This window comes from Pelodiscus sinensis, chromosome 4, assembly GCF_049634645.1.
Source record: "Pelodiscus sinensis isolate JC-2024 chromosome 4, ASM4963464v1, whole genome shotgun sequence".
In the NCBI taxonomy this organism is placed as follows: domain Eukaryota; kingdom Metazoa; phylum Chordata; order Testudines; family Trionychidae; genus Pelodiscus; species Pelodiscus sinensis.
Window position 1 is genome coordinate 82,318,693 of NC_134714.1, and position 19,374 is coordinate 82,338,066.

Here is a 19,374-nt window from a genome sequence, read left to right on the forward strand (position 1 = left end):
ATTATTTGCCTTCTGTCTCCCCCCTTGGGAAGGAGTCACTAGATATGGGAATATGGCAATTACATCAGTGTGGGCAGGAGACAGCACAAGACAAAGTTTATCTCCCTTCTTCAGTTCTCTTTGTCCTTCATGCTGGAGGATGTTATCATTTGCAGCACAAGCTGGGGTCACTGTGGTGTTAGTGTCACTCAAAGACAACATGCAGAAGTCAGAGAAGAGCCCACTAAATCACAAGTTTCAAGACAAACAGGCAGATGACATTGAATTCTGTGTATGTAATAAGAACCTGCCAGGCATATACTGGCACAGTGAACAAGATTGCCACACATTCTACTTTTTCCTGGGGCTCTTGTTGATTTTGATGGGGGCTTTGCCATAAGCTGCGGTCAGAGCATGCCTGACAAGGAGGAGGTCTGTCCTGAGTGACTCAAAATATCATCCCATTGTGACAAAGCCTGATGACATGGTTCTGCTACAGTGCAGTGATGTGGTGGAGTGTGCTAATGGGAAGACATTACGTCATGAATAGGGGACTCTTTAATCTAGCAGACAAAGGTGTAAGAAGATTTAATGGCTGGAAGTTTACCGTAGACCAATTCAGTCTAGAAATAAGGCACAAATGTTACCAGTGAGGGTAGCTTGCCAGGGGTTGTAACAGATTCTCCATCACCAGCAGGTACAAAACCAAGACTGGATGTTGATCTAAAAGATTTTTTCTGATTCAAGTGGGAATTAACGTGGGGAAGTCCTACAGCCTGGGTCATGCAGGAGGTCAGACAAGATGATCACAATGCTCCCTTCTGGCCTGAGAACGCATGCAAGATGATGAAAGCCCCTAGAAACTTAAATCTCCTCTCTCTCTGCAACATGAGCTTAGAGTAACTAGTGATCCACACATGCACTGCAACTATTCCAACCACTGTTTCGCTTCTGACCTGACAAAAGCACCATGGGGAATGAGAAGGTGTTAAAATTCTGTCTCTAAGACATTCAGCCTTTGACTGCTCTGGCAAAATGGCTCAGGAGGGTGCCACATAGTGCCAGGCTATTGGGTGTTGAAGTGAAAATCAGGGGAGGAATCATGCTGGGTGCTGGGAAAAGAGGTGGAGGACTGCCTGGAATGAGCTGTGCAGCACCCGCAATTCTCCAAGCAACCCTAAGAACTGCCTGGAGCAGGCCATACGGCTCTCGGGCAAGAAATTTAAAGGGCTCGAGGCTCTGGGCACCACCACTGAACAGCAGCCAGAGGCATGGGCCCTTTTGAATCAATGGGCCCTGGGGCAGTGGCCCCCTTTGCTCCTCCCACAAACCTATGGGCTGTGGCCCTGCTGACATTGCCCAGCTTATTTTGACGTAGGTCACCAAACAGTTGTCAAATGCAATAGTTTTCATCACGCTCATGAGCCCTCTTATCCAGCATTTCAGTGGAGCACCAGGGAACTTTATTGAACTAAGGTTGGAGTGAACGTATGTTAGCACTGCAGAAAGTAAAAGCTGACCAAGAGACACAGGGCTGTCCAGCTGGACCAGCAAGTTTCCTGAAAATCTGGGTCTATTTTGCCTACCAAAACCATCTGGAAGACTTTTTCAATCACTATGGCTACATCTACACTGCCCAGTTTTGTGCAAGAACATAAGCAAATGAGGTGCAGCAATGAATATTGCTGTGCTTCATTTGAATACTTGATGAGCCGCCAATTTTGCACAAGAAGGAGCAGTCTACGCTACCTTACCCTGCCTACTTCCAGATGGTGCCAGGTCCTGCTCCAGGCAAGCTGGTGGCAAGTGCCCTGCTGCTTTCATCGTATGCAGTGGAACCCACCAGCACAGGGAGCAGAGGCTGATGCCTTGCCTATTAGGCCACTGGATAACCTACCCCACCAATCTACCTTCAGCGGCTGCCTTATCCTCCCTAACTTCAGCTGGCGTCAGGTCCAGCCCTTTGATAAAAGACCTTATTGGCTTTGTCTTTTAGGCCACACTGCCTTGTCGGGAAGGGCGACTGTACTGACTGGCTGTGATCATTGAAGCTGGTGATACTTTTAGCCATCCCTTGACTCAGTAGACATTTCAGGCTTCAGAATGATACAGAGACAATGACAAAAAGTCTAGGAATAAACTTTCCCAGGACACACACAGCAACGCTACTGTTACTGTGCCCATGCAGATGGACTTTTATTGTTCCCTTCTCATACAGATCAAGTTGAAGCAGACAAGTGCTGCATGTATATGGGATCTAAAATAGCTTCATCTAGGCCAGTAGGAGGGAAAGGAGTTTTGTATCTACATGGGAGGGAATCTGGATTCGCCTTTTCTTTTAACTCGGTTTTCCTTTTGTGGTAGAAATGTCTTTCATTGCACAATTCTCACTTCTCTCTGCAGAATGTTCTTTCACTGAATAAATAGCCTCTCTTCCTTCAGTGAAGAGAGCACTATGCTATACTTAGTTGACATAATACTTTGAAAAGGGGGAATTAAGTGAATCTGAGTATATCAAACGTCCCATAGAATATGCTTAATGAAAAGAGATGTGGAGAAATGCTCATTTTAAGGCTCCCAATACCACACAAATTGTCTGCAAAGTCTAGTTAGCCATTTGCCTAGCCGCCTGAGCAGCCTCCGAGTGGGGTGGGAGTGCTGAAGGAGGGCACACCAGCGCATTGACAAGGGTAATGCATTGTGCGGGCAATCTTGATCAGAGGCTGCTGAAACCAAAACACTGAGAAACATTGTATAACGTTATCACAGGAAATTATAGGGCCAAGTGGCTTATTCATAGTTTTACCAGTTTAGACATTTTATGACCAAGATGAGCATTTGTAGTGAAACTACCTTGGTATCATTATTAGAGATCGCCGGCTTTGTTCTTCAGGACATAGACTGGGCTCCATTTGGCATCAGGAAGGAACTTCCACCTTCCCTCTTAAAATAGTATTCCCCAGTCATGTTCGTTGGGGGTGGGGGTTACTTCCCCCTCAAGCAGCATGGCTGACAGACTAGCTGGGCCCCTGGGCAAGGGGAAACGCTGCATCCCTAGAAAAGGCAGGGTCTCAGGTAGCAGTGAAGGGGCTGACCCCTCTCCCCCATCCCTTCAGTGCTGCCAGACTCCAGTCACTGCCACAGTGGCAATTGGGAGCCCCAGGCCCTTTTGAATCACTGGGCCCTGGGGCAGTTGTTCCTTTTGCCCTCCTTCCACCTACCCTCAAGCTTCTGGCATTGGCCACGGTCAGATGAGATATTTGACAAGCAAGGCTATTGGAGCATCCTTGATTGGAAAGGAGGTAGAATAGGGGCTAGGGAGATGGTATGCTGTGTGAGTGGGATCATTCATTTGATCTGGAATGAGAGGTCGTTGGTGGAATACCAGACAGCGGTGCCAGAAGGAAGCAGGCCAAGATATCACAACCTTCTGACTTTTGAAGTAGGAGACAGTTTGGGAGTAATAGCTATGTGGGAAGCCGTGGGAAAATGGGCTCCATCTGCCGTGGGCTCTGGCTTCCAGCTTGTTTGAGAGGTGGGCTGGGACTCTGACGAGGAAGAGGAGGCAGTGGTGAGGCCATGGAGAGGGGTGGGGCCTCATAACCCCCCTCCCTCCCCCCCACACATACACTCTTTCTCTCTTAAGACGAATTCATCACCCCTGACTAGACAAAATGGAGTATTGGTCTATACCACTAAGGCAGAAGACAGAATAAAGGACTAGGAAGACCACTGATCTGGCTTGGTATATAGCTGGAGGCAGGACAACTGCCTAAGGGTACGTCTACACTACAGCGCTAGTTCGAACTAACTTAGTTCGAATTAGTTAATTCGAACTAAGCTAATTCGAACTAACGCGTCTAGAACTAAAAACTAGTTCGAATTAGCGTTTTGCTAATTCGAACTAGCAAGTCCACATTGAGTGGACTCTGAACAGGGCTTAAGGATGGCCGGAAGCAGTGCCAGCAGGGCATCAGAGGAGGACTTAGAGCGTGGAGATGTTGTCTCAGGCTAGCCGAGGGCTGCGCTTAAAGGGTCCCGACCCCCACCCCGGACAGACAGTTCTCAGGGGTGCCCCGCTTGCAAAGCAGTCCTGGCTTGGATTGCCCGGAGTACCCACACTGGGCACATCACAGCACTCGGCCATCAGCCCGGCTGCACTTGCCGCAGGCTGCCATATGGGGAGAGGGGGCAATCGGGGGGCTGCAGGAGAGCTTCCACCCCTAGAAGCCCGCAGAGCCAGCCCAGTCCTCCCCATCCGGGGCTCGTACCCCATTCCTCCCTCACCTCCTTCCACTTATCCTTCCCTAGCCCCCCTTCTTATTGATGTACAAAAAAAAGATAACGTTTCTTCCAACATTGACTCTGTCTTTATTGAACAAAACTGGGGGAGACTGGGAAAAGGAGGTGGGAGAGGGGAAGAGAAAGGCTGGGAGAGGGGAGGGCAACTAACATGATCAGGGGTTGGGAACAGGTCCCAGATGAAGAGAGGCTACAGAGACTGGGACTGTTCAGCTTAGAAAAGAGGAGACAGAGGGGGGGCAGGATAGAGGTCTCTAAAAGCAGGGGTTGGGTGGAGAGGGTGCATTCATAAAAGTTCTTCATGAGTTCCCCTAAAGAAGGACTAGAGGACACCAAAGGAAAGGAATGGGTAGCAGGCTTGAAACTAGTAAGAGAAAGTTGTTCTTCTTGACAAAGCAAATAGTTAACCTGCGGAACTCCTTGCTGCAGGAGGCTGTGAAGGCTACAACTAGAACAGAGTTGAAAGGGAAGTGAGATCAAGTCATGGAGGTTGGGTCCATGGAGTGCTATTAGCCAGGGGGTAGGAGTGGTGTCCCTGCCCAAGGTTTGTGGAAGGCTGGAGAGGGATGGCACGAGACAAATGGCTTGGTCACTGTCTTCGGTCCATCCCCTCCAGGGTCCCTAGGGTTGGCCGCTGTCGGCAGACAGGCTACTGGGCTAGATGGACCTGTGGTCTGACCCAGGACAGCCATTGTAAGCTCAGGGCTCAGGGTCGGGGGTCTCAGTGGACCCCCTTGATTTTCATGCACACCTGCTCCTGGGTGGCCAGGCTGGCAGCTCTCCTACCCTAGACGGCCACTTTCCTGTGCCTAGTGCGGAGATCGTGGACGAGGTCCACGATGTCCGCACTAGCCCAGGAATGTGCCCGCCTCTTGCGGTCCAGGGCAAGCTCCCGGGAGCCGCCAGCCTGGTCCCGGGAAGAGGGGGTGGGCTGGGGGACATCGGGTGGGTGGCTCTGTGCCGTGCCAGGTGCAGGGTCTGCTGGCTGGGTGCTGGCAGGCTTGCACCTGGCATGGGCACCGTAGCCAGCCCGTGCCCCTTTAAGGGGTCCGGGGCCGGGAGGGGGCATAGAGTTTCCCTGGTGTTGGCCAGAGTGGCCACCAGGGAAACCTGGGGAGGGCTAGCCTCCCACTAGTTCGAATTAAGGGGCTACACACCCCTTAATTCGAACTAGCTAGTTCGAACTAGGCTTAATCCTCGTAAAATGAGGTTTACCTAGTTCGAACTAAGCGCTCCGCTAGTTCGATTCAAATTCGAACTAGCGGAGCGCTAGTGTAGCGCCTAGGAAAGTTAGTTCGAACTAACGGACGTTAGTTCGAACTAACTTTTCAGTGTAGACATACCCTAAATGAGTTATTGGTCTGTTCCAATATGGCATATGCGTAGATAAGGGAGTGACTAGCTTAGCTTGCCCACTGTTCTGCTCTGGTATGGCAGGTGGCAGGATACCGGACTGGATGAACCATTGATTTGTTTCAGTTTGGCTTATTGTTTGTAACTATGAAATTCTAACCACAAGTTACATGCCTACGAAGGGTTGCTCATTCACTCATCGTTACAAGTATCTATGTCCAAAATAGAACACAGGAGAAGACATCCCATGGTTGACCTCAAGGAAGGACATGTAAATGTGGAAATATTCCCTGGGTCTTCTGAGGAGGGTAAAAAGCATGGAAGGAGGGTATGGTAGGTTGGCTGGAAGCAATTAGATTAGTGAGGGCCACGCTTTAATTCCAAAGGAATAGAGCTGGTTGAACTGTTCACAGTGACCAGTCGGTTCCACAAAAGCAACCCCTTTTTTTCCATTCACAAGTTAGCCTGCAACAGATTTTGGTTAATATCCATTTGATCCTTCTTGGAAGTTACTCACGGAATGGCTTGTATGCAAATTGTCAGCCCATAGGTTGCACAAGAGCAGTGCACATCTATTGCTCCCATTATTTGCAGTTCAGTGTCTCCATTTTGATTAATCATGCTTCCTGATTGGATGTCTCCCCAGGACATTCATAGCCAGAGCTGCCCCTCTCTCCTTCACTGACCCCTGTGTTTCTGGGCAAGTATTGCAGCAGGTCTCAGAAGAGTAGGTGAAAATGCTTTACCCCAAACTGCATGTGCTGTAAACAACTAGGCTTAATGGAAGAGGTGATGATCAGCTTAACTGGAGGATCATTCAGAGGACACAAATAGGCTGTGTCTAGACTGGCCAATTTTTCCAGAAAATCAGTCACTTTTCTGGAAAAACTTGCCAGCTGTCTACACTGTCCACTTGAATTTCCACAAAAGCACTGACTCCCTACTGTAAGAAATCCGTGCTTCTTGCGGAAATACTATGCTGCTCCCATTCGGGCAAAAGTCCTTTTGCGCAAAACTTTTGCACAAAAGGGCCACTGCAGACAGCTGAGATTTGTTTTCCGCAAAAAAGTCTCGATCACGAAAATGGTAATTGGGGCTTTTTTGTGCAAAAGTGCGTCTAGATTGGCCATGGACGCTTTTCCTCAAAAAGTGCTTTTGCGGAAATGCGTCCGTGCCAATCTAGATGCTCTGTTCCAAAAATGCTTTTAACGGAAAACTTTTCCATTAAAAGCATTTCTGGAAAATCATGCCAGTCTAGATGTAGCCATGAGGCTTTTCCTCACCCCATGTTCAAGAGACAAGCAGGTGGAACAGTTTAAAAATCCTCTGAGAGTGAGCATTGCTTCCTAATTTGTCTCCAGCCCAGAGAATTAGTCTGCTGGACTATACTGAAAACTGCATTCCCTGGATATTTAAAATGTGGTGCCATTTAGCATTCTTCAGGGCTTGTCTATGCTTGAAACATTTCAGTTGTGCTGCTGCAGTGGTACAATTGTACCATTGCAGTGTTTCAGAGTAGACAGCAGTGCTGAAGGGAGGGGCTTTCCAGCACAACATAAGTAATCTACATCCCTGAGAGGCAGTAGCGAGGTTCGCAGAATTTTTTCTGTGGCTTTTTCAAACCCCTGAGTGATGTAGCTGGGTTGACCTGACTTTTTAGTATAGATCTGGCCTCAGTGTGAACTTCTTCTTCCTTTTCTCCTACACCTGCAGCAGATCCTAGAGCCCCTCCTCTCGATTTCAGCTGCCTCCCACACCCTTTTCTCTACCTCTCCGGTGTCACTAACCCAGCTTGCTGAGAATCCTTCGCCCAGGCTCCCTTCCTCCATCTACAGAGTCACCAGGTGCTCTGATTTTTCTTGGCTAAACCGCCTCCCTTCTAATGTCTCACTAAATGTGACAAATCCCACAGTAATTGCTATTTGTGTCACTCTCATTCAGGTTCAGCCAGGCCAGGAAAAGTGTGAGAATAATGATCAGGCTCAGTCATTTCAAGGATGGCTTGTGGATACAGCCAGGAGGTCAATCTTAGTCACGCAGTCTATAGTACAAAACTGGGGCTGTCAGAACAAAGTAATACACCTTCTACCCCATCTCCAGACACGGAATCTTCCTTTTGATTGAATAGGGGTGCTGTTTTGTTCCTATGGTGCAGCACTATTGGACGTTCAGTTCCTAACAGAGATGAGAAGGGGAAAAAGTGGTGAGCCCCTTTGCAAGCCCAGTGCATAACCCCAGTGTCATTTGATTTACAGACCTGTAATGCAGTTGTTAATAATACTGCAAATTTAAGACGTTGTCATTAGGCTTCAGAGTTAACTACTCATTGAAATAGTTTGGGGCCTCCTTCACCTCTCAAAGCAACTAGACCACATTAATCCTTGATGTAGTTCTTTGAAATCACTAGGCTAACACACCACAGCTGAATTTGACCAGTTGTTTCTGCCTGTCTTTCTGTAGACTTGGAATCTCAATACATCATCACTTCCACATTCAGACTCTTCTTTTGCAACCGTAAAATCTAGAACGGTGAGTTTGGTTTCTTTTTTCCCTTATAATGAAAGTTTAAGTTCTTCAGAAATTGAAGGGATTATTACAGAAATGCTGTAATGGTGCCTTAGCACCTACCACTGCTTTTCAGTTTTTATTTTCATGCACTTTTTTACTTCCAAATAGGCTTCAGAATGCTTATAACAACTATCTAACAGTGCCTCCCTTATCCCCCTCCCCACCCCCACCCAGAGGAATCTGTCCCCAGGTGTTTAAAGTAGGTACCTTGTTGGTGGATCTCATTTCCTCTTGAATAGTCAGATTGTCATTGCCAGCTGCTGTCAGGCTGCTAGCAGAGACCTTGAGCAGTGTTCCCTATCTAGCAGAGTGAGGTAAATGTGAGAATGCACACATATACAAACATCCTGAACATTAGTACGGCTGATTGTCAAAGCAGGATCTTTGCAGTCTGTAGACAGAACAGAAGTACTCCTCGGTAAGACTGACAGCAGCCTCTCCCTGGCTCAACAATAGAATTAGTGCTAAGTTCATCGGATCTCAAAAGCCATCTAACCCAAAAGCCATACCTAGCAGAGCGACAAAAAGCAATTCCATGGAGAGGGGAGGGGAAAACATGGCCACCACAGAATTAGCCATGTTCCAATAACAGGTGCTCAGCTTGTCTAGGGGATCAGAGTAACTGATGGCAATTCTGGTAATGGCCTGGTTTTGTGGGGAGGCAGCAATGTTGTGTACAACAGCGGAATACAGGAACCCTAGTGAGCAGAGGAAGGGCTGATGTGGGTTCATTCTATGCCAGCCCCTGCCTCTCTGCAAAAACAAACAACCCGTTTCATTCCAAACTCAGCAATCACTAACACTACCCACTTTTCAAAGGTAACAACTTCCTGGGGCATGTGGCCTTGGCTGCTGAAGTTAAGTAACTCCAGAGGTCATTATTGATCCTCTGTGTGATGTCGTTTTTGGTAAGAATGGGCCACTCAATTCTGCTTCAGATTCACAGCAGCCTGAAGGTTTTTTATGTTGTGTTTTGAGCATCTCCTTTAGCCAAAAAGAGCTGCAAACCCTCCCCTTCAGAAATAGTTTTCTTAATTGCTGGTTAGGGAGTGCTAGGGGGGTTGGAAGAGCAGGGCTTGCTCTTGAGGGACTTTAGTCCATCCCATTTTCAAAATCCAAATTGTTCTGGGATCATCGGGAAACACTGAGACTTTGAGTGGAGCTTCTGTACTTCCAGCTTCGCTGACCGTGTCTGCACAGCGTAGGAAGGTAGACATGGACAGCACAGGCAAAAGAGGCAAAGGAAATTAGCATGTGGATTCAGAATTCCTTCCATACTGAGGGGAGAAGTGGTTAGAAATGTCTCATCAAAGAAGAAGGCATTACTATGTCCCAGATAATGGGAGATGCTTGAATAGAGCAGAGAGGGATGGATTTTGGGGTCCAATAAGTGCATTCACATGGTGCAAAGTGAATTTAAACCTGCTGGAGAGGTCTGTGGAGAATTCCCCTGTATATAGGAAATGGCCATTGCTCTAAAACTGGCAGAGGTAGCTTTGCCACCTCTAATGGCATCATTGTACCCTCCCACCCAGTGAAAAGGTAGGAGAGAGACTGTCTAAGGCAGTGAGGTAATAATAGGTAGTGTGGTAGAATAAGGCTCTACCACTCCTGAGTCCTTATTGGCATAATGTCACTAAGGGATCTTATGTGACTGCCTTAAATTAAAGCTGGAGGGTGGAGACTTTTAGCTTATGTTAGGGTCAGGCAACTGAAAATCCAGGAGCTCTGATTGGATCCCTATCAGCCTCCATTCCCCCACTGCACCTGAGTCCTGCTCAGGCAGAGTGGAAAACTGAGACCTGAGGCGTTATATTGAGATAAAGGGCTCAGTGGAGGGAGGTGCAAATATGGCAGTTTCCTGCGCTCTCTAGACAAACAATATTGATTTAAGTGTAAGTATCTTAGAAGTTCATTGTATGAACAATGCAAATATCTGTGTTATTGTTGGAGTGTCGGACTTCTCTAGGAGACATGACTGATGACGTGATGGAAGCGCTATGAGATTCAAGAGACTCTTTGAAACAGTGTGCTGGACTGTGGGATTCCTAGGAAATATTTGGGAGGTAGGAATGCCTTTTAAAGCTGAACTCTCAGGAGAAATCCATTATCTGCTGATCACCTGTTACACGAGGGCCAGACCAGAGTCCCAAATTGGATTAGAAGAGTGATTTAAGCATGGGGATGCTTCTTCTGAGCCAAGGCAGTTACTTTAACCAGAGAAGAACCCATGGATGAGGTTTGAACATCTGTTCCTCAGTCAGAGCCCTCGGCAGAGTTGGTCTGATCTCTGGGAAGCTTATTGGCCGGGGAGCTGACAGCCTCTGTGGACCCCTGGGCAAGGTGATGGGGGGCAGCTCTGCACTCCCAGAAGGATCAGTGCCTCCAATGAAAGGGGCAGGACTAGGACACACAGCCCTCTACGCCGCACAGACCGTGCCCCACCCCCAGCCTTGTGTAATTTATTTACTTTAAGAATAAAAGTTCTGGCTTAGGAGAAGCTGTGTGGTAACTTACCTGTGGCTAATTATATTGTGCATAGTTGCTAAAGCAAAGCATAAATACCAACCTGCACAGGCAGTCTGCCTTGCTGGGGAATAACACAATATACAGGGGAATCATGTAGCCTGGAAAAAGCCTGTTAACAAGAGAGAGAGAGATGTGGGTTTCCATCCAAGAGCCAGGATAGCTGGGACACTGGACGCCTGAGAGTGGATACCCATAGTGGCACACAGAGAGGGGAACACAGAACTATGCCCTGAGCCAGGAGTGGATGAGAGTTTTGCGGGGCCCAGGGCAGCACAATTTTGCAGGGCCCCCCTTTGGAGAAAAAATAGAAAAAAGGCATCCCCCCTGTGCTCACTCCTCCAGTAGCCCCACTCGGATCATATGAGCTACCCTTCCTCATCCCCTCTCCTAACACCTCCTTCTACATACCTGCCCTGCCTCTGTCTTCTGGTGCTGGTCCCTCCTCTGCAGGTGTCTGCCCTTCTGCTTCACCCCCAGAATCCTCTGGCACTTGCACTTTCCCTTAGCCCTGCACCCTCCTGGTGCCTCTCCCTTTCCTCACTGCCCCTGTGCCTTTTGCCCTCTTTTTCCCTGATGCCCACCCCCTCACCACTCTCTGCCCCATTTTCCTCATGCCCCTGTGCCCTCACACATGCCTTGTTCCATCCCCACCTTCCTCATGCCCACCCCTTCTTTCAAGCCTTCTCCCAGCAACTCCCCGTACCCCCTCTATCCTGCAGTACCCTAACTCTCTCCTCTCCCAGCATCACTCTGTCCCCCCTGCCACTGACACCACCCCTCCTGCCCTTTACCTCATTGTCTCCACTTGGCCCCCTGGCATTTGTCTCTCCTCCACGTTGTCCCTTGGTGCCTTCCCCTTTCTTCTCCTGACCTGCCCCTCTCCCCTCAGCACAAGCCCCTTCCTCTGCCAGCCATCTTCTGCCTTCCAGTTTGCAGGGTGGTCGCAACCCCAGCCCTGGCTCCAGACCACGTGCTGAACTGAGTGGTGCAATGCTGGGCCATGCGGTCTTAAAGTCCTGAGCTGTGACATCACGCCACGCTTGGGCATCTCCCCTCTGCCGCGCATGCGCTCCCTCAGCCCCACATGGCCCGTACTGGCCGGCGCCAGGGAATTTAAAGTGCGGGACTGCGGCGCCCCGTCACAATCCCCCTCCTCCTCCAGCAGCCACCCGCCGGCCCTTCGGTGGATGGCCCACCGGGAAATTCCCAGTATCCCGCCAGGCCAGTCCGCCCCCGGCACTGGCACGGGGTCTATTGAAGCGTGGGGCCCGGGACAGCTGCCCCACTCACCCTGCCCTATATCTGCCGCTGCCCTGAGCCAGGACAGAGGAATCAGTTTCACAGATGAAACAGCAGAAGCATTCACATAGGACTGACTCTTCTCATAAAGACCTCTCCAATATGCTAAAGACTCAGTATGATGCCTGAGATGGATTCTGTAGGCAGGAGGGGAAGTGATCATTTCTTTAGTTGTTCCAAAGTCCTTGTCAGATATTCTCCTCAGGACATCACAGAGCTACGTCTGACTACAGTTTGGGGCCCTTTTTGATTACTTCTGACAACAAGCCGAGCTATTATGACCTGTGTAATGGAGAACGTCAGGCTAGATGAGCATGGTGATACCTTTTTGCTTTTGAGTCTCAGTTGTACTAGTAACTACGTTTCAGACAGGAATGACACCGCATTCCAGCTGAAACAGACTTTTTTGGCAAGCCTGGTGCATGTATTTCAATGCCTGTTGGCTGGAGACACTACTCCACAGTGACAGAATAATTCTGATTTGGTTTTGACCCTGCAAAGGTATCTGGCCTCCCTCCTCTGTGCATTTTACCATCCTGTGGTTCTCAGATACCAGCATAGGTGCTTTAAAAAAAATCTTGTCATTTCTTATTTGCCATTTCTGAAAATTACTATGTAGTCTGGGTCAGTGTTCTGATACGGAACCTGTCATAAAGTAGCCCTGCCCTGAGTGGCATACCTGCCTCAGTTTCCCTCACTTTAGTCCTGAGAAATGGTCCAAGCAGTCGTAGTGCAAACAATCCTTGAGAGGATTGCAGACGTCTCACATACAACTCATAATTTAACTGTACCCATAGTCCACAATTCCCTAGTGTAGTCCAATGCCACACACAGTCCCAGAGTCCGTCACTATACCCCAGATCTCCAGGACAGCCCTCTCCAGTCCTTAAACCAGGACAGCCAAGTCAGCCCTTGCAACCCCACTCGTTCCAGCACACCACAGTCCCTCTGCTGGGAGCATCCTTGTTGGGGAAGCATCCCTCACCGTTCCTCTGGGTCCAGCTCTCTGGCCTGACCTGGAGATGTTAGCTGATAAGCTGCTTCCCTGCTTTCAGCTTCCTACAGCCCTTCACTCCAGCTCTCTAGCTTTGAGACAGTAGGAAATTCACTCTAGTGCTATTCCTGCCTTCAGCCCTCTGACCAAGGCTCTGATATGGGAAGATCAGCCAGCCCACACCAACTGCTATCCTTCCCCTCAGCCTTCTCCCATGAAGCACCTCCTGCTTCCTTCTAGGATTTTCCACAGTTCTCTGGTGCCTGGCAGTGTTCGCCTGCTTCTCCTGCCTGAACCTATCTACTCTGACTTACTGGGTCTGTCTCTGATTGTTTTTTAGACCCTAAGTGCTTCTAACCCTGCACTGGCCCAACTGGCTTGGGCACAGGGGAGCTAGGCCTGCTGAAATCACAGGGGCCATGTGACAAATCCGTCTACTCGTTACATGATTTTGAAGCCAAGATTTGAGGAATGTGAGAAGGGAGATGCATGGTATTTGTTTCAGCACAGTCAGTCTGTGGGATGGAGGTAGAAGGAAGGAAGAAAAGGGGAGCATTGCTTTAAATGAACAAGAGCATAGGGTACCTGTAAACTGCTAACTTGCAATAGCTTAAGCCTAGCCAGTGTGTTTCTAACAAAAATCTACAGGCTATTCTCCCTCATATAAGGTATAGTTCAAACATCTCTAAAAGGAGAATTCATTAAATGTGCACTGCGTTCCCTTAGACAGCCCTTTAAAATTTTAGCATGCACATCAACTCATTTCATCTTCAGATTTCCAAGCACTTTACAAAGGAGTTGTAGTATCATTAGCCTCACTTTGTAAGATGGGTAAACTGAGGCAGAGGGAGGTTAAAGTGACTTTCCCATGGTCACTTGTGAATCCGTATTGAATCCATAAGTAGAACCCAGATTTGCCTTATTCCTACTCCATGCCCTGCCATAGTGCCTTCCTTATATCACCTTATTTCAGTCTTTCTCACAACGAGAGTCTTCCAGAAAGGCCTGATTGGAATGTACCTTGTTAAATAATTCTTTCATTACCAAGCAGCCAAAAAATAACCTTTATCTCACCACTCACACAGGGCAAAGACAAAAGGAGAGAGAAAATGAATCTGTTAGTGTTGTGAAAACACTGAGGATGGATGTATTTACGAGCCTGTACGGAAACTTCTTTCCCAAGGAGGGCTATTGAGACATTATGAAACATACTGATAAAAAGTAATTGAGTAATACAACTTAGTTTGTATACTGGATTCCTGGTTTAGGAGAGCTCTGCGAAGAAAAGAAGAGAAATGTATGCCTCCCAGCCTCTGTATAACAAGGGCTGTTGTAAACCAGAGAAAATAGCTCTAATCTGGTTTGTTACTTGCAGAACTAGACAATTCACAGCTTTTTCCTAAAATTAATCACAAGTCCTTTGAAATTAAATGAAAATCTGCACCAGATTCATGAGTTTCTGCAAATGCAGAGGCAGCAACAGAAACACACGCACAGAGGCAGATACACAGGTATCATGTATCAACTCATGGATACATGTATCAACTCATACATATACCCACTGTAGCTAAATACATATTTGTACTGCAAATAGGTACATAGCTCCAAATCCTTGTCCACTGGGCATTCCCCTGGCAGAGGGGAATGTTCGGATTGTATAAAGCTCTTGTAGCTGGATCTACCGCCACTTGTAGCTGGATTTTAGTTTCTCATATCCTGATTTAAGGAGAGGGATGCAACATGACCGGAGCATATCTCATGTCAGCAATCCCCACTGGGGAAACAACTCTAAGGGGCCATTATTGGCTGGTGTCATTTGCAGCAGTCCTCTTGCTGATTTAACTCCCGCCTGAGGTCAGGTCATAGGATCGGGGTCAGGAGGAGGAGATAGTGGAAAGCTATTTTTGGTCCTTCATGTCCCCTTCCCCCCGCCCCTGAGGTCCTGTGCCAAGCATGGTTTGGATGGGCCCAAAGATTAGTTTATCCCCTTGAAATAAATGTGCAGGAATTCGGACTCACAATATTCTTCTTGTAGAGAGAATTTTATCTTTCGACAGTTGCCCAAGTCTATGTTGATCAATCGTTTTTAGAAGATATTTAAAGGAAGAGCAGTAAATGATTACATTTGAAAGATGCTGGGTTAGATATTTGCCCACACTCCTCCTCTTCAATGTTTTCTGACTGCTCTGTGCAGCTCAGTACCAGGATTCCCAGGTTCTATTCCTGGCTCTGGGTGGGGAGAGTGGGCTAGTGCTTAGAGAAATTCTTATTTAGGTAGGATATCCAAGTATGGAGTTTGGGCAGATTCGTTGCAAACAACACTGTTGCTGAGATTCATGTTTGCATTGTAGAGATCTGGTTCCTATTCTCAGCTTCTCCAGCAGTGACTTCATCAAACCTCTCATTTACTAGGGGAATGAGGCTTACCTGCTTTTGTGAGCGCCTTTGTCTAGGGCTCTAGGCTAAAGCCTTTCCACAATTTGTGGTCTGCAAGGTCTGGTGACAGAAGGCAAGGAGCCTGATTTGACTGCAACCTGAAACCTACAGCAAAACAAGATTCCCTTGAGAATTTGAAGAAACCCTGTTCCCAATAGCAGTGCTGACATCTTCCATGATGCTGGCACAGACAGAAGAGAAGTACCATAAAAGCGTCCCAAAGTCAAAGAGAGGAATTGGCAGAGGAAGAAAGGTTCTTTGCAGGCTGTGGTGCTAGAACACTTTTAATAGTGGGGATACGGAAAGCCAGCCCCTGTATTCCTGTCTGCCCCCACCTGCAGAACTGGGCTTGGGAGCAGGACCATGTCTCCGGGAGAGGGGAAAATTGAACAAGGTAAAGGGAGCTGAGGGTAAGGCCACACCTGGGAGTGGGGGTGGGGCCCGGAGTGGTGCCCTGGGTATGGGGCTAGCTGTCAGGATACCACATAAAACCTGGGGGTGCTGCAGCACCACCTGAACCCCTAACTACCTTTCTTATGTTGCCAGGCTTCTCAGAGGGTATTACAAATAAGGGAGAGCAGGCAGAAAAATTAGAAAGTATTAAAACAAGGGCTTGAGAGTCCCTTTAAAGTCATAAATCTATTTTTAATAAACATATTTCCTCATTCTGGCAACTCAGGTTCAGCCCATGAATGCAATTTCATATGCAAGATGGGACCACAAAGATGCACTTGAAATGCCTAGGGAGTTTCCTGATGATTTGATAGTGCACAGAAGAGTCTCCCATTAGGATGAATTTGCTATGAACTCTCAATCAAACAGTGAGAGACTGGAGCAACTCGCCTTCCCTCCCGTCTCTCAAAGGCATTAGAACCATACTTCAGCAAGCAATAGAGACAACTGGAACAGCCTTTGAGCAAAGGCAAAACAACTACAAATCAGATGTATTTCTTCCATGCCCTGCTATTAGGGATGTTAAATTTGGTTTAATCAACTAATTGACTAGTCGGTGGATTTTTCCATCGACTAGTCAATTAGTCGGTAAGTGGGGGAACTGCATCGAGGTTAGCTCCTAGCCCCGGGAGCTAACCCTGCTGTGGCTCTGCCTTTTAAATGCATTAAGAGCTGAAAGGCTTTTAATACATTTAAAAGGCTGAAGCACAGCAGGGGAGACGCAGCGCAAGCTGGGACAGCTGATTCCTGGCTCGCTCTGGGTCCCCCCCACCCACTATGCTTTAGCCTTTTAAATGTATTAAGAGCCTACTCGTGCCCAGTCACAGATGTTGTGCCTCTGCTTTTTAAAATGTACTAAGAGCCTACTGGCTCTTAATACATTTAAAAGTCTGGAGCGCAGCAGGGTGACCTGGAGCAAGCTGGGCCAGCTGATTCCCGGATCCCACCGAGTCCCCTCTTGTTGTGCACCAGACTTAAATGTAAAAAGGCTGGAGTGCAGTGGGGGGGGGGAACCCAGCATGAGCTGGGAATCAGCTGTCCTGCCTCTCATGCCCCCTCCCCTCCCAGCTATGCTTCTGATTTTTAAATGTATTAAGAGCCAGCAGGCTTTTAATACATTGTAAAAAGCAGAGGCACAGCATCTGGGACTGGGTGCGAGCCAGAAATCAGATGATGCCTGGCTTGTGCCCGGTCCCTGCTACCCCCTGCCTCCTTTGCCTCTCCCCCTCCCCCAGAGACAGTGCTGGTGGGAACCATCTTTTAACCCAGTTCCCCCCATCACTGGTTCCTGATCCTCCCACCTTGCTGCCTCTGGTAGAAGCAGCAAGTGGTGGAAGCGACTAATTGAGGGACTAGTTGGCTATCCGATAAGATTTGCTTATTGGATAGTCAACTAGTTGCTTACATCCCTACCTACTGTAAGGCCTCACATTCTGAATGATGAGCAGGAATGTGTGTTTACTCCCTGGGACAGCAGAAGGGGGAACACAGGCAGTTCCATACCAGCATAGATCAATGGCCCATCTGGCTTGCTATCCTGTCTCAGTCAATGGTCAATTTCAAATGTTTCCAAAAATTCTGTGATTAGTGTAACAGCACACTGCTATAGTGCAGGAGGAGGGGGAGGAGAGAGGCCCCTAACTTCTCAACCCTGGATAATGATAAGCTTATGTTCCCATGATTTTTGCTGTTCAGTAAATATGATTAATAAGCTACTGGGCATAAATCCAATCTATCACACTTCACACATCAGAATAATTCTGCCTGAAATAGCAAGTGGCCAACCCTTATTAGAGACATTTCCCTACCAAAAGAGGCTTATTTTTATATGTAACTTACTTCACCTCAATTTATGTACTAAAATCAGAAACAGCTTTGTGTCAAGCAGTGATCTGCTTCTTTCTCAGAGACCTCATAGCTGTCTCTCTTCCGCTCGGCGTCTGCAGCTGCCTGGCTTCAAACCGGAGACATCATCTTGGCCATAACTACCCAGGATTGTTCCCTTCAGGCGGGTAAAGCTCTGTTCTCAGAGTCAGATCATCTCATGCAAAGAGTTGCTAATTTTGTCCGCCCTTGCTGGATTAATCTTAATGCTTTTAAAGCATGTTTTGAGTGAAAACTGACGGCCCTGGAGACTGAAGTCTCCTAATGAGCAGACATGGCCTAGAAAGCAGCCGAGCAGCCTTCTATAGCCCTTCTCCCTTGCCTGAGCTGCCTAGAGTTCACTATTCACAGGCCATTCTCACCTGAGACAGCCAAAGAGTGAAATGAGTAGTGCCATTGGAGTGTGGACATCCATACGCAAAAGTATCTGGATTGAGACCACCAGCCCCTGCCCCACAGATCAACAGTCCTCAAGCGGTAAGGACTTTTAGGCTACATCTAGACTGCAGGCTTCTTTTGGAAGAAGCTTTTCCGGAAGAGATCTTTTTTCGAAAGAGAACGTCCACACAGCAAAAGCTCATTGAAAAAGCGATCTGCTTTTTTGAAAGATAGCGTCCACATGGATTGGACACTATCTTGCATTTAAATTGTGATTACTATGGACGGAGTGGCCACCCTGTGCTTTTTTCTTGGAGGCCTCTTCTTTCGAAAAAGACCCCCAACCCTTCCCCATCCACACATGCCTTTTTCTGAAATAACTTTCAGAAAAAGGTTTCCTCCTCATAGAAAGAGGGTTACCGCTGTTGAGGGGGAAACCCTGTGTTCTTTAGACTTTCTCTCAAAAGAACACAATTGCAGTGTGGTCATAAGTGTCGTTTTTCCGGAAAAATGGCTGTTTTTCCAGGAAAAACTCTGAAATGTAGACATGCCCTCATTTGGGAGCAGCCTGTGCTGGGTCTGAACCTGTGAATTATAAAACAGAAGGATGGTTTCTTCGTCCCAATGCCTTGAACAAGGGATTTAAAGCATGTATTCACAATAATAGTATGCAAGCCCTTGTGTTAGATGGGGCTGGAATTTCTCTGCATTGGGTAACTAAGTGCTTCTCATACTAATAGAGTTGCTCCACACCCAGAGGCACTAACAATCTTTGCGGTGTTCTGCTGTGATGATATGTCTACTTCAGATGAAAAACTGCCCATTTTTCAACTGCTGAATAAAGTCCCCAGGCCTGATTCTACCCTGCTTTGCTCCCTATGTTGTCGTTTGCCCCCGTGCAAAGGATATGTAAAATGCTACTGTGGCGGGTTTACGGGTGCGAGCGTCTCGCGCCCCCCCCCCCTTTTTGGCTTCGCACCGAGCCGGGGGGGGGGCGGGGCTCCGCGGACCCACCGCCTTCGTTTGCCCTCCTCATCCCTGACCCCAGGGTTCGTTGGCCGGGCCTGTTGAGGGTGTGATCACCTCCCGACCAGGGATGGCAGAGAGGGTTCGGCGAACCCCGAGTCCGGGCCCCCTCCTCCGGCCGGAGGGAGGTGGCGGGTTATGGCGTGGTTGGGGAAAAGGCAGTGGGGTCCTGG